We start from the raw sequence: 12528 nt of genomic DNA, 5'->3' as shown, positions 1-12528 counted from the left end.
TTCTCTTGAATGAATCCAACTTTGGCAGAGAAACGGGTGAGCTGTATCGCTACAAAAGCCTTTGACATTCTACCCACTCATACAAAATATCTGACAGACAACAGAAGATTTTAAAATACAGATTAAAGTAATTCCTACTTAACAACTCCGTTTATACCATAAAGAAAACCTTAAATGGAAAGAGTCAGTCATTTGCACAGGAAACAACCTGTAAATGCGCAGTATGCAACTGCACAAATTTTTTTTTAATTTAAAAAAAATGTATTACACACTGTCCAGTCACATTAATGCGACGTCCTGTCAAAAACCTGAATAACCACCTTTGCAGAGCGTACCGCAGCGAGACGTGCAGGAAGAGATTTGGTGACGTACTGGAAGGTACCACCAACAGGGATATGGAGCCATGCCGACTCCAGTGCCGTGGCCAGCTGCGCTACGTTTCTCCGTTGAGGACCCATGCCGCGAACAGACCCATCGAGGTGGCCATATAGATTCTCAACTGGATTTAAAGTCGGAGAGTTTGGTGCCAGGTGAATAAGGTAAACTCATCCTTGTGCTCTCGTACGCAGCCTACGAGTTGTGTGACACGTTGTATTGTTCTACTGGTAGATGCCATTGTGCGGAGCAAAAACAAGACTACATGTAGGGGCAGACATGGTCCCCAAGGGTATACGCATACTTGTGTTGCTCCAAAATCTCTTCCAGGGTCCTCCCTCGGTAGCTGAGTGGTCAGCACGACAGCATGTCAATCCTAAGGGCCCGGGTTCGATTCCCGGCTGGGTCGGAGATTTTCTCCGTAGAGGGACTGGTGTTGTCCTAATCATCATAACTTCGTCCCCATCGACGTTCAAGTCGCCGAAGTGGCGTCAAATCGAAAAACTTGCACCCAGCAAACGGTCTATCAGACGGGAGGCCCTAGCCACACATTTATGTATGACTTCCAGAAGGGCGAGATCTCTCAGAGAATGCCACGGAAATATTCCCCAGACTATAATGCTCTCTTCTCCTGGTTGGTCCATACCTACAATTGCTGCTGGGTGTTCGCTTTCAGACGTTTCACACGATACACGCTAACGGTCATATGTCCGATGGAGCATAAAACGTGATTCATCTTAAAAGGCCACCTGTCACCATTCAGTACACGTACAGTTGTGATACTGGGATGCAAATTCCAGTCTCCGTTGCCGACGGGTAGCAATCGGAGTGGGTGCATGAACCACCCCCCTACTGTGCAGGTCCATACGCAGTAACGATCGCTGAACGGTCTTAGTGGTGAAACTGTTGGTAGCCCCTTGGTTGATGGACGGTCAGTTGCTCAACAGTTATACGTTGTTTGCCCGTACACATCTCCACGGCCATCGTTCACCTCCGTCATCTATGGGCCGTGGCGCACCACAGTTGCCTCGGCGCGGGGTTTGGATAGCGCCATTTTGCCATTCTCCCGCTTTAGCCGTGACATCTCACGGACAGTTTCCAGTCTTAGCCGTTTCAGAAATCCCTCCACCCTTGGCCCGAAAGCCAGTGATCATATCCTTTTGCCTCCACTACTAGTGCTGTGGCCTTCCGTCTGTGATTGATTGTTACACGTCGACATCGAATATAGACGGTGGTCACCGTGTATGTTCGTTCAAGATTTTAAAATCATAACGTTTATCGAGAATATGATCTATGGAACCTGTAAGTAAGTAAGAAACGAACTAACTAATTTTCTTACAAAAACCAGGAAATGGATGAGCTCTTTAAACCTATGCACAGGAATCACACTTGACAACTGTTTCAGTTTTTCGTAGGAGAAGAAGACCTTTATTGATCGCTGAGGATCATTCATTCCCCACTTGTTACACGTAACGCTTTTTAAAACAGTTTCGCCCTAGGGAGCATACGACTCCCGTCCTACCCTCGCCTGGGCTACTGGCTGCCTTCCGAATTCGTGAGCCTAAACCCCTTCTTGAAATCATTTTAATATGGAAGCCTTTCAGCCCGTCATCCTCCAAAGCAGAATATAGGTACCTCAATTGATCATTTATTGCTAACGCTGACACTACTTGTAAGGTGTTGCTTCCAACACTCAGAAGTTTCATTCCTAAAGGATGTTCTTAGGAAACAAGGGCTATCATCAAACCTTCTTTTACAGCATTTGTAGGACTAGAGAATCTTTCTGACAATGTTGACTGGAATAGACTCTTTCAAATTCTGTAACTAATAAGGATAAAGTATGCGAAGTGAAAGGTTATCTGTAACTTGTGTCTAAACGAGACTGGAGTTACAGGAGCCGATGGACGTGAAAGGGAAGCAATAAGTGACAAGAGAGTGAGACAGAATTGTAGTATACCCGTGATGTTACCCAATTTCTAGCCGGCCGAAGTGGCCGTGCGGTTAAAGGCGCTGCAGTCTGGACCGCAAGACCGCTACGGTCGCAGGTTCGAATCCTGCCTCGGGCATGGATGTTTGTGATGTCCTTAGGTTAGTTAGGTTTAAGTAGTTCTAAGTTCTAGGGGACTGATGACCTCAGCAGTTAAGTCCCATAGTGCTCAGAGCCATTTGAACCAGCCCAATTTCTACATTGAGCTAGCTGTGAAGGATAGGAGAAATCTGAAAGTGAATTAAAGTTCAGGGAGAAGAAATAAAAATTCTGAATTTTGCCAGAGACAGCAAAGGACTTGCAACAGCAGTTGAATGGAATGACAGTGACTTGAGAAGGGGTTATACGATGAATATCGGCAAAAATAAAATAAGGGTAATGGAACGTGGCAGAATTAAATCAGACGACTGTGACGCAATTCAACTGAGAAAAGAGTTGTCCGCAGCTCGTGGTCGTGTGGTAGCGTTCTCGCTTCCCACGCCCGGGTTCCCGGGTTCGATTCCCGGCGGGGTCAGGGATTTTCTCTGCCTCGTGATGACTGGGTGTTGTGTGCTGTCCTTAGGTTAGTTAGGTTTAAGTAGTTCTAAGTTCTAGAGGACTGATGACCATAGATGTTAAGTCCCATAGTGCTCAGAGCCATTTGAACCATTTTTTTTGAGAAAAGGGACACTAAAAGTAGCAGATGAGTTTCTCTTTTTGGGCAGCAAAATAACTAGCGTTGGGCGAAGTAGAGAAGATGTAAAATTCCGAATGGCAACAGCGAGGTAAGAATTTCTGGAAAAGAGGAATATTTTTGTGATCTAATATAAATTTAAATGTAAAGAATTTTTGAAAGTATTTGTCTGGAGGCTTGCACAGAAGTGAAACGTGGATGATAAACAGTCCGGAGAAGAATGGAAGCTATTGAAATGTGATGCTACAGAAGAATGAAGGAGATTAAATGGGAAGAGGGAATAACTAATGAAGAGGTACTGAGTTCAATCATGGAAAATAGGAATTTACCATGCAACATAATTAAAATAAGGGATCGTTTGATAGGAAACAACCTGAGGCAACAAGAAATAGTAGATTTAGAATTTGTTTCTTTTATTCCAGTCTATGATCACAAAATTTGCCGACAGAGAGTCGTCTCCGGTCTAAGCTTAGTACCTTCAGATCTGTTTAAAACACATCGTTTGTTATATTATTATTATTATATTTATCATATATTTCGATCTGTAGTGACCACCTTCATATGTGTTTAAAACATATCCTTTGCATTATATACAGGGTTATTAAAAAGATGAATCAACTGTAAACAGCATTCATTTCACGAAATATATATATGGAAACAGAAAGCTGAAGTTTACAAACACGAGCTATAACGGTTCAATGTGGATCACCTCTTGCTGCATGTCAGACATCTAAGCTGTAGATTAACAGGGTGTCACAGTTGGCATGGGCAGTGACCGAAGTTGCTTAAAACAGTGGCTTAAATTTTTTCTAGTTGGTTGTTGAGTACAGAATAGGGAACTAAATGTCGTCTGTACTGAAATTGGCGATTCACTTCTGAACTCAAGTACGCAGAAAACGTTGAGTTGTATGGTAGCAATCTTACAACTGATGCGAACTGGACGCATATTGGTGCGAGCACTCTAGCTGTCGTTTATGAAACTATCACCAGTGCTATAGCAGCGATACTTGAAAAAAAAAAAAAAAAAGAGCTTCTTTTTCCTAGCGGAGAGTAAATTAGTCATTTCCAATTTGTATTTGAAGAAATAAAAATTAATTAAATTGGATCCTTGTTTTTGAATAACCATGTATTGGGACACGTTGTAAATAGATCCGAGGACGCTCATCATAGACCGTTAGTCGTTAGTCTGACGATAATTTTTGCGATAATAGACCGGAATAAAAGAAAAACCAATTCTGCACATTGTAGCTCACTGGTTTTACTCTCGATTATTTCGCGGATTGTGAAGATAGTAGGTTTCGTATTGGAGGGGAGTAGTAGACGGAGACCTAGCCCTGACTACATACAGTTAACAGATTCAAATGGATGTAAGCTGCAGTTTTATTCAGAGATGAAGAGGCATCAACGGGATAGACTAGGATGTACAGCTGTATCAAGCCAGTCTTCTGACTGAACATCACAACAGCAACAACAAAACCGCTCGGCATTCTCAGAGTCAAAACTGAGCACGGCACGGAGAACAGTATCTCAGACGTTTGCTGAAGTCAGTCGCCAGAGTTTCGTGACGAACGGCTTCCGCCATGGAGGGTGGCGGCCCTGGCGCAGAAGACAACGGCAGCTGTGCGCAGCTGTCTTCAGTTCTCTGCTCTCCTCTCCTCTCCACTCCTTTTGATGGATGCGGCGCATCTGTCTGCTCCACTGCGGGTGCTGGCGGCGCCCTACTGTTCAACTAAGGACTGGGAACCCTGTGTTGCTAGTAGACGCTTACCAACTATTGCTCATTTCAAGTGCTAGATTTAGCAAATTGTATTAGCTTTGTCATACGCCTCAGTAAGGGAGACATATGTCGTACCTAAAGAACACGTTTCTTTTTATACGACATCACTTCGGACATAGGCAGTGGTGAAAACCTGTAGTCCAGACGGTTCCAGGAACATAATGTAGATAAATTATCGACAATGTCATTTTCTACGTTACACTTTTCACTGTTAAATTCCACCTTCACTAGCGGCAAACAGTACAATGATTCATAATAAAAACCAAGGTGGCTCAGAAACGTTCCATTTGCTAGCATTCCCTCTTTACTCAGTTTTGGGACCTAAATATTATCTCTGGGTCTGATCTAATCGTATGGGATCTTCATGTGTGACTCTTCTTTCAACTCGCAATTGGCCAATACACTAACGAAGACAAACAGAAGCTATAGCAACGTTGTATGGACTATATACACTACTGGCCATTAAAATTGCTACACCACGAAGATGACGTGCTACAGACGCGAAATTTAACCGACAGCAAGAAGATGCTGTGATACGCAAATGATTAGCTTTTCAGAGCATTCACACAAGGTTGGTGCCGGTGGCGACACCTACAATGTGCTGACATGAGGAAAGTTTCCAGCCGATTTCTCATACACAAACAGCAGTTGACCGGCGTTGCCTGGTGAAACGTTGCTGTGATGCCTCGTGTAAGGAGGAGAAATGTGTACCATCACGTTTCCAACTTTGATAAAGGTTGGATTGTAACCTTACGCGATTGCGGTTTATCGTATCGCGACATTGCTGCTCGCGTTGGTCGAGATCCAATGACTGTTAGCGCAATATGGAATCGGTGGGTTCAGGAGGGTAATACGGAACGCCGTGCTGGATCCCAACGGTCTCGTATCACTAGCAGTCGATATGACAGGCATCTTATCCGAATGGCTGTAACGGATCGTGCAGCCACGTCTCGATCCCTGAGTGAACATATGGGGACGTTTGCAAGACAACAACCATCTACAAGAACAGTTAGACGACGTTTGCAGCAGCATGGACTATCAGCTCGGAGACCATGGCTGCGGTTACCCTTGACGCTGCATCACAGACAGGAGCGCCTGCGATGATGCACTCAACGATGAACCTGGGTGAACGAATGTAAAAATGTCATTTTTCGGATGAATCCAGGTTCTGTTTACAGCATCATGATGGTCGCATCCGTGTTTGGCGACATCGCGGTGAACGCATATTAGAAGCGCGTATTCGTCATCGCCATACTGGCATATCACCCGACGTGATGGTATGGAGTGCCATTGGTTAACGTCTCGGTCTCCTCTTGTTCGCATTGACGGCACTTTGAACAGTGGATGTTACATTTCAGATGTGTTACGACCCGTGGCTCTACCCTTCATTCGATCCCTGCGAAACCCTACATTTCAGCAGGATAATGCACGACCGCATGTTGCAGGTCCTGTACGGGCCTTTCTGGATACAGAAAATGTTCTACTGCTGTCCTGGCCAGCACATTCTTCAGATCTCTCACCAACTGAAAATGTCTGGTCAATGGTGGCCGAGCAACTGGTTTGTCACAATACGCCAGTCACTACTCTTGATGAACTGTGGTATCGAGTTGAAGCTGTACACGCCATCCAAGCTCTGTTTGACTCAATGCCCAGGCGTATCAAGGCCGTTATTACGGCCAGAGGTAGTTGTTCTGAGTACTGATTTCTCAGGATCTAAGCACCCAAATTCTGTGAAAATGTAATCACATGTCCGTTCTAGTATAATATATTTGTCCAATGAATACCCGTTTATCATCTGCATTTCTTCTTGGTGTAGCAATTTTAATTTCCAGTAGTGTAGTATACTGACATGAGTTGATGCACAGCTTGTTCCTCTTACTACGTATCATTGTTAAGCTAAGCCAAAACCTTTCAAAAATGGTTCAAATGGCTCTGAGCACTATGGGACTTAACATCTGTGGTCATTAGTCCCCTAGAACTGAGAACTACTTAAACCTAACTAACCTAAGGACATCACACACATCCATGCCCGAGGCGCCAAAACCTTTCGCAGAATGCAATTAAAATACAGTTTAATCGCGGCTTCGCTAGGGTACGCACATGGTACATTCATTTCATATGGTAAACAAATTTAACATGTTTCTCACATATTTGTACACATATCTGACCGTATCTGTAGCGAATTTCGCCCTGCAATTTCGTTCCCACACAGCTCAATCCATGTGTTGTTATACCTTCTGAACAATGTGTCGTAAATGATATAATTTTGCAGGTACATTCAGTGGTATATGTGAACACTGTTCGCAAAAGGTGTCGCGTATACAGATAATAATAAAGTAGCAATAAGTTAAAAAATCATGCCTAAAGTTTTGCTGCATGAACAGCGAAAATACAGGAAGAGATGAATTTTTTCCTTTCATTATTTTATGGCGAATGTCAGAGAAGCAAAATTTCGCAATTGTTTGAAGCTATATGTTAAATTGGGAAGTAGCTAAGTTCTGTCATTCTGAAATACTGGGTGAACACAGTCTGGGTAATTTGCTCACCATGAGTTATACTGCCACAAATTATACAAGGTGTATCAGAAAGGACTTTCCAACTTTGGAATGATATGGAAATCAGCAGGTGTATCATTTTGTAGCAAGCAACCTCAAATTTGATTCACTTAGTGTATCAATACCCCACTCCGCCATCAGGAGCGCCGGCACAGTGCACGATAGAAATGGCCATTTTCACTGGTGCGGAGTGTGCTCGCTGTGTGTTTTCGTTTAACGAAACAAATTCTGCAATAATTGTTCGGAGTAAGCCCGTGTGTTTGTTCCTCCCCGGCCAAACAATTTAGCTGACCTGAAAAACTGAATCTACGCTGCCGTTGCTCAAGTTACGCCCAACGTGATGCAACGAGTGTGGGAAGAAATTGATTACTGGTGGTATGTTTTCCACATCAGAAATGGTAGTCACATCGAACCAAAGTGGCACTTGATACATTTATGTGCAACTTGAGTTTGTATGCTGCAAAATGATACATCTACCGATTCTGTAAGTTATCTCAGTAAATTTTTATATCATTCCAAAGTTGTAAGTCTTTTTTGGCTCATCCTGTATACACAAGTTCTAACTCGAATACTTGAATTGTCGTGTTAAACCTTTAACGTAAGATTATACCTTTTAACGAGTAGATTATGACTAGGGTGACCAGACGTCTGGATTAATCCGGAAATGTCCTCCTTTTTAGCTCTTTGTCCGGGGTCCGGGCGGATTTTTAGTGTCGGCTTTTTCCCGAAGTTAAGCGTAATACAGTTAAATTTACAATTCGTCCCGCTCTAATGCTCTTTTCTTAAATGAATATTTGAAACGGTGGCTCTGTATGTTTGAGGACTTCTCGTGTTTTAGGTGGATGTCACTTAAAATGATTTTTGCTACAGTGATGTTGAGAAAAGCCTTGTGTATTTGCAGGAGAAATGTAAAGCCTTTGAAATTGAAGATGCAAACTGTTTTGATCAGTTCTGCAATTTCAGGAAATTTCTAAAAACGAATAATGATGATCCAGAATTTAGGACTTTATCTTGTAGTAAAAAATGGACAAAGTTTTTTTGCGACAGTAAGTCAGTTGACTGTCACTCAGAGTTCCTGAAACTTGCTGAATACTTTTTCAGTATTTCAGGGCATAATGCTAATACCGAAAGAATATTTTCTCTAATTATCACCCAAGTGTCTGATGAGAGGAATAGATTAAACCTTGAATCAGTGAAAGGTCTGTTAGCCGGCCAGTGTGGCCGAGCGGTTGTAGGCGCTTTAGTCTGGAACCGCCCGACCGCTACGGTCGCAGGTTCGAATCCTGCCTCGGGCATGGATGTATGTATGAAGACAGTAACTGTTCTCAAAAGAAGAGAATACTGTTCGTGACCGTGCAGAATTGTGGACAGTTGGGAATGTGAGTCTCACGGGAAGCGTGCAAGGGATAAGTCCCTGCAGTTGCGCTATTTATCTGTCTCCTCGGTGGCTCAGATGGACAGAGCGTCTGCCATGTAAGCAGGGGATCCCGGGTTCGAGTCCCGGTCGGGGCACACATTTTCAGCTGTCCACATCGAGGTATATCAACAACACCTGTCGGCAGCTGAGGGTTTCAGTTAGTCATCATTTATTCTATGGATGTATGTGATGTCCTTAGGTTAGGTTTAAGTAGTTCTAAAGTTCTAGGGGACTGATGACCTCAGATGTTAAGTCCCATAGTGCTCAGAGCCATTTGGATTTTTTTGAAAGGTCTGTTGATGGTCCAAATTAATTTAAAAGAATTTTCATTTGTGTCATTTTAGAATTATCTGTTAAGTAAACCCAAACTTCTGCAAAAAATTGGTTCCTCCGAGAAGTATCAATAATTGTTAGGGAATGTATGTATGATATGTCTATAAATAATAAACTCATTTATTAAAATTGAACGTATGTTTGATGGGGAATACTGCAGATGAGGATACCACCTGTCAACTTTGGACAAGTCACATGAAAGTAGCCAATCAGGAGTGGCGTTTAGGAAGCCATCTTTGTTCAATCTTAAAACTACGCGTAAATATAAAAACAATTGATGCCACACTGTCACCACATTCAATGTTTTTAATTTAAAAAAAAAAATATTGCTCTGGGAATCGCCACCTGACCACCAGTAACAATTAACTACTAGTTTTACTGGTAATTCCAGGCAGTCACGTGACTTGCCCGAAGCTGACGGGTGGTAACCTCATCTGCAGTTGATGTGTCCTCTTTTTTCTTCCTTTGTCCTCCTTTTTGAAGCTGTTTGTCCTCCTTTCTACACAATTGCATCTGGTCACCCGAATTATGACAGAATTTTAAATTTTTAAATTTGGTCAGTAATGATATGAAATACTGCAAATTTCTGTTAGACAGAGCTTCGTTTTGGTCGTTAATATTATAAACAGTACACCTTGGTTTTTTGAGTTGGTGCTGGCACGATACGCCATAGCCACTAGAAGGCTATAAATAGTGTGGATCAATTCGATGCCAACTTAAGAAAAAGCTGTGACTCGCATTATTCGCAAGCGCGAAACGTGTGGCGATGATGGTAATCATGTCCATTATAATTATCCGGGCTGTTATGCCGTGGTCGGTTGATGAATTCTGTGTCGATTCCCAACGTTTCGTCTCCGACTGCGGGAGACATCTTCAAGGGGGTCCGTAGCTCAATGGAAGGTCCAACACACCCACTGGCTCGCTACTGACTGCCACTAAATTCCGTGTCCGCGCGCTCCCACGCCGCGGCGTGACGTCACGTGTTTTGAAAACGTCAGGGCAATTGGCCGCTGTCCGTCGCCGTCAATCGCCGTTGCCATCACCCAGTAGTGGGCGGGTGGTACACATCTTCTTTAACACCGGCATCCATATGCCGTTTAATTTCACACCCTCCTCCTTACGGTTGAAATTATTTGGGTGTTTAGCGATTTCGATTGCCTCCCTGTAGAGCCTTTCGTAATATCCGCTTGTGGCCGCTAGTACTTGCGTCTCCTCGAAACGAATATTGTGATTCCCTGGCTGGAAAGCATGCTCCGCAACAGCTGATCGTTCCGTTTCTCCTCTTCTGCAATTTCCCTTATGCTCTTCCAAACGTTTAGAAACAGTTCTCTGATGATGGTAATACACTCCCCTACCTCCCCGCGTACACAGCTTTCTGAGAGCCAATCGGCCCCCTTGCGAACTAAAAGACTCCGTATGCACTGCGTCATCAGAGCGGCGACGGTGTCAACTCGGGCGGCGACAATGCGCCCCAGGTTGTGCGCTTTCAGCGAGGAACAAAGGCGGGAGCCGCCACACTGTGCCTGCTGAGCGACGACGAGACAGGGGCGAGCGGGCGCGGACAAAAGGGCCGAACGCGACGCCGCGGGTTCGTTAGACGCCTCTCTGAAAGACGTCGGCCCCCGCCACGTAATGAAACTTGGCCATTCGCGCCGCCCTCCGCGCCATTAACGTTATTTCCATGTGTGGAGCGCGGAGACAACAACCGCGCCGGGCGCCAGTGCCCCCCTCCCAGAACTCAGCTTGGGCTCCGGCCTTCTCGCCTCCGAGCCGGCGCGCCGTGAAGGGCTGCGGCGGGACTCCGCCAGGCGGAGCGGCTCAGGTGACAGTCTGGGGAGAGCGATATGCACACATACAGATGGCGCTAGTATCGCGTACACAAGGTGTGCGACGGCAGTGGATTGCCGGGGCTATCATTTACGCCTTTCGGAAATCATTGGTCAATTCGGTATTCCGAGCTCCACAGTGTCTAGAGTGTACTGAAAATACCAAATTTCAGGCGCCACGGAGAGCTCAATGGCGGACAGTTTTCACGTAACGACAGAGAGCTGCGGCGTTTGCGTCGAGTTATCAGTGCTAATAGACGAGCAACACTGCGTGAAATAAGCAGAAATCAGTATGGAGCGTACGATAAACGTATCCGTTGGGACAGTGCGGCGAAATTTGGCGTTAATGGGACACGGCAGTAGACGACCTAGCATTCGAAAGGACGACGGTTCAATCCCGCGTCCGGCCATCCTGATTTAGGTTTTCCGTGATTTCCCTAAATCACTTCAGGCAAATGCCGGGATGGTTCCTTTGAAAGGGCACGGCCGTCTTCCTTCCCTAATACGATGAGATCGATGACCTCGCTGTCTGGTCTCCTCCCCCAAAGCACAACCATACAGTAGACGACCTACGTCAGTGCCTTCGTTAACAGCACGACATCGCCTGCAGCGCCCTTCCTGGGCTTGTGACATTATCGGTTTGATTCTAGATAACTGGAAAACCGTTTCATGGTCAGATGAGTCTCGATTTTAGTTGGTAAGAACTGATGATAAGGTTCGAGTGTGGCGCAGACCGCACGAAGCCACGGACCCACCTTGCGAAGAAGGCACTGTGCAAGCTGGTGGTTGCCCCATAATGGAGTGCTCTGTGTTTACATGGAGTGGATTGTGTCTTATGGTTCAAATGAACAGATACTTGACTGGAAATGGTATGTTTGGCTACTCGGAGACCATTTGCTACCATTCATGGACTTCATGTTCCTGAACAATTTTTGTTGTTGTTTTTTTGGTATGTTACTGTAGGACCAAGCTCCTGAGGTCATCGGCCCCTACTTAGTCTAACTTAAACTAACGTACGCTAAGGATAACACACACACTCATGCCCGAGGAGGACTCGAACCTCCAACGGGGGGAGCCGCGCGAACTGTGACAAGGCGCCCTTAGGCCGCGCAGCTACCCCGCGCGGCTCCCGAACAAAGATGGAATTTGTATGGATGGCAATACGCCATGTCACATGTCCACAATTGTTCGCAATTGATTTGAAGAACATTCTGGACAGTTCTGGCGAATAATTTGGCCACCCAGATCACCCAAAATGAATCCTGTCGAACATTAACGGGAAATAATCTACAGGTCAGTCCGTGCACAAAATCCTGCACCCGCAACTCCTTCGCAGTTATGGACGGCTATAAAGGCAGCATGGCTCAATAATTCTGCAGGAGACTTCCAACATCTTGTTGAGTCCATGGTATATCGAGATCCTACTCTTCACTGGGCACATCGAGGTACGACACGCTATTAGGAGGTTTCCTATGACTTTTGTCACGTCAATGTATATGTGATGACTGTCAAGATTTATTGATGTAAGAAGTGGCATAGATGGTATGAAAAGAATGGAAACTTTATTAATTATCAAGGCACAGGC

The 12528-nt window shown here is 44.8% G+C and overlaps 1 protein-coding gene and 1 non-coding gene across 2 annotated transcripts in view; one reads left to right on the top strand and one right to left on the bottom strand.

The window, feature by feature from the left end:
- LOC124606219 (low-density lipoprotein receptor-related protein 4) overlaps window positions 1-12528 on the bottom strand; it is a 633935-nt gene that overhangs the window by 521445 nt on the left and 99962 nt on the right. The gene's annotated exons all lie outside the window — the stretch shown is intronic.
- Window positions 8806-8879, top strand: Trnat-ugu. Its single transcript has one exon. It is a non-coding gene; the product is annotated as a tRNA-Thr (tRNA).

This window comes from Schistocerca americana, chromosome 3 (assembly GCF_021461395.2).
Source record: "Schistocerca americana isolate TAMUIC-IGC-003095 chromosome 3, iqSchAmer2.1, whole genome shotgun sequence".
Classification (NCBI taxonomy): domain Eukaryota; kingdom Metazoa; phylum Arthropoda; class Insecta; order Orthoptera; family Acrididae; genus Schistocerca; species Schistocerca americana.
The sequence above is the reverse complement of the archived record's forward strand: the minus strand, read 5'-3'. Positions and strand labels throughout refer to the sequence as shown.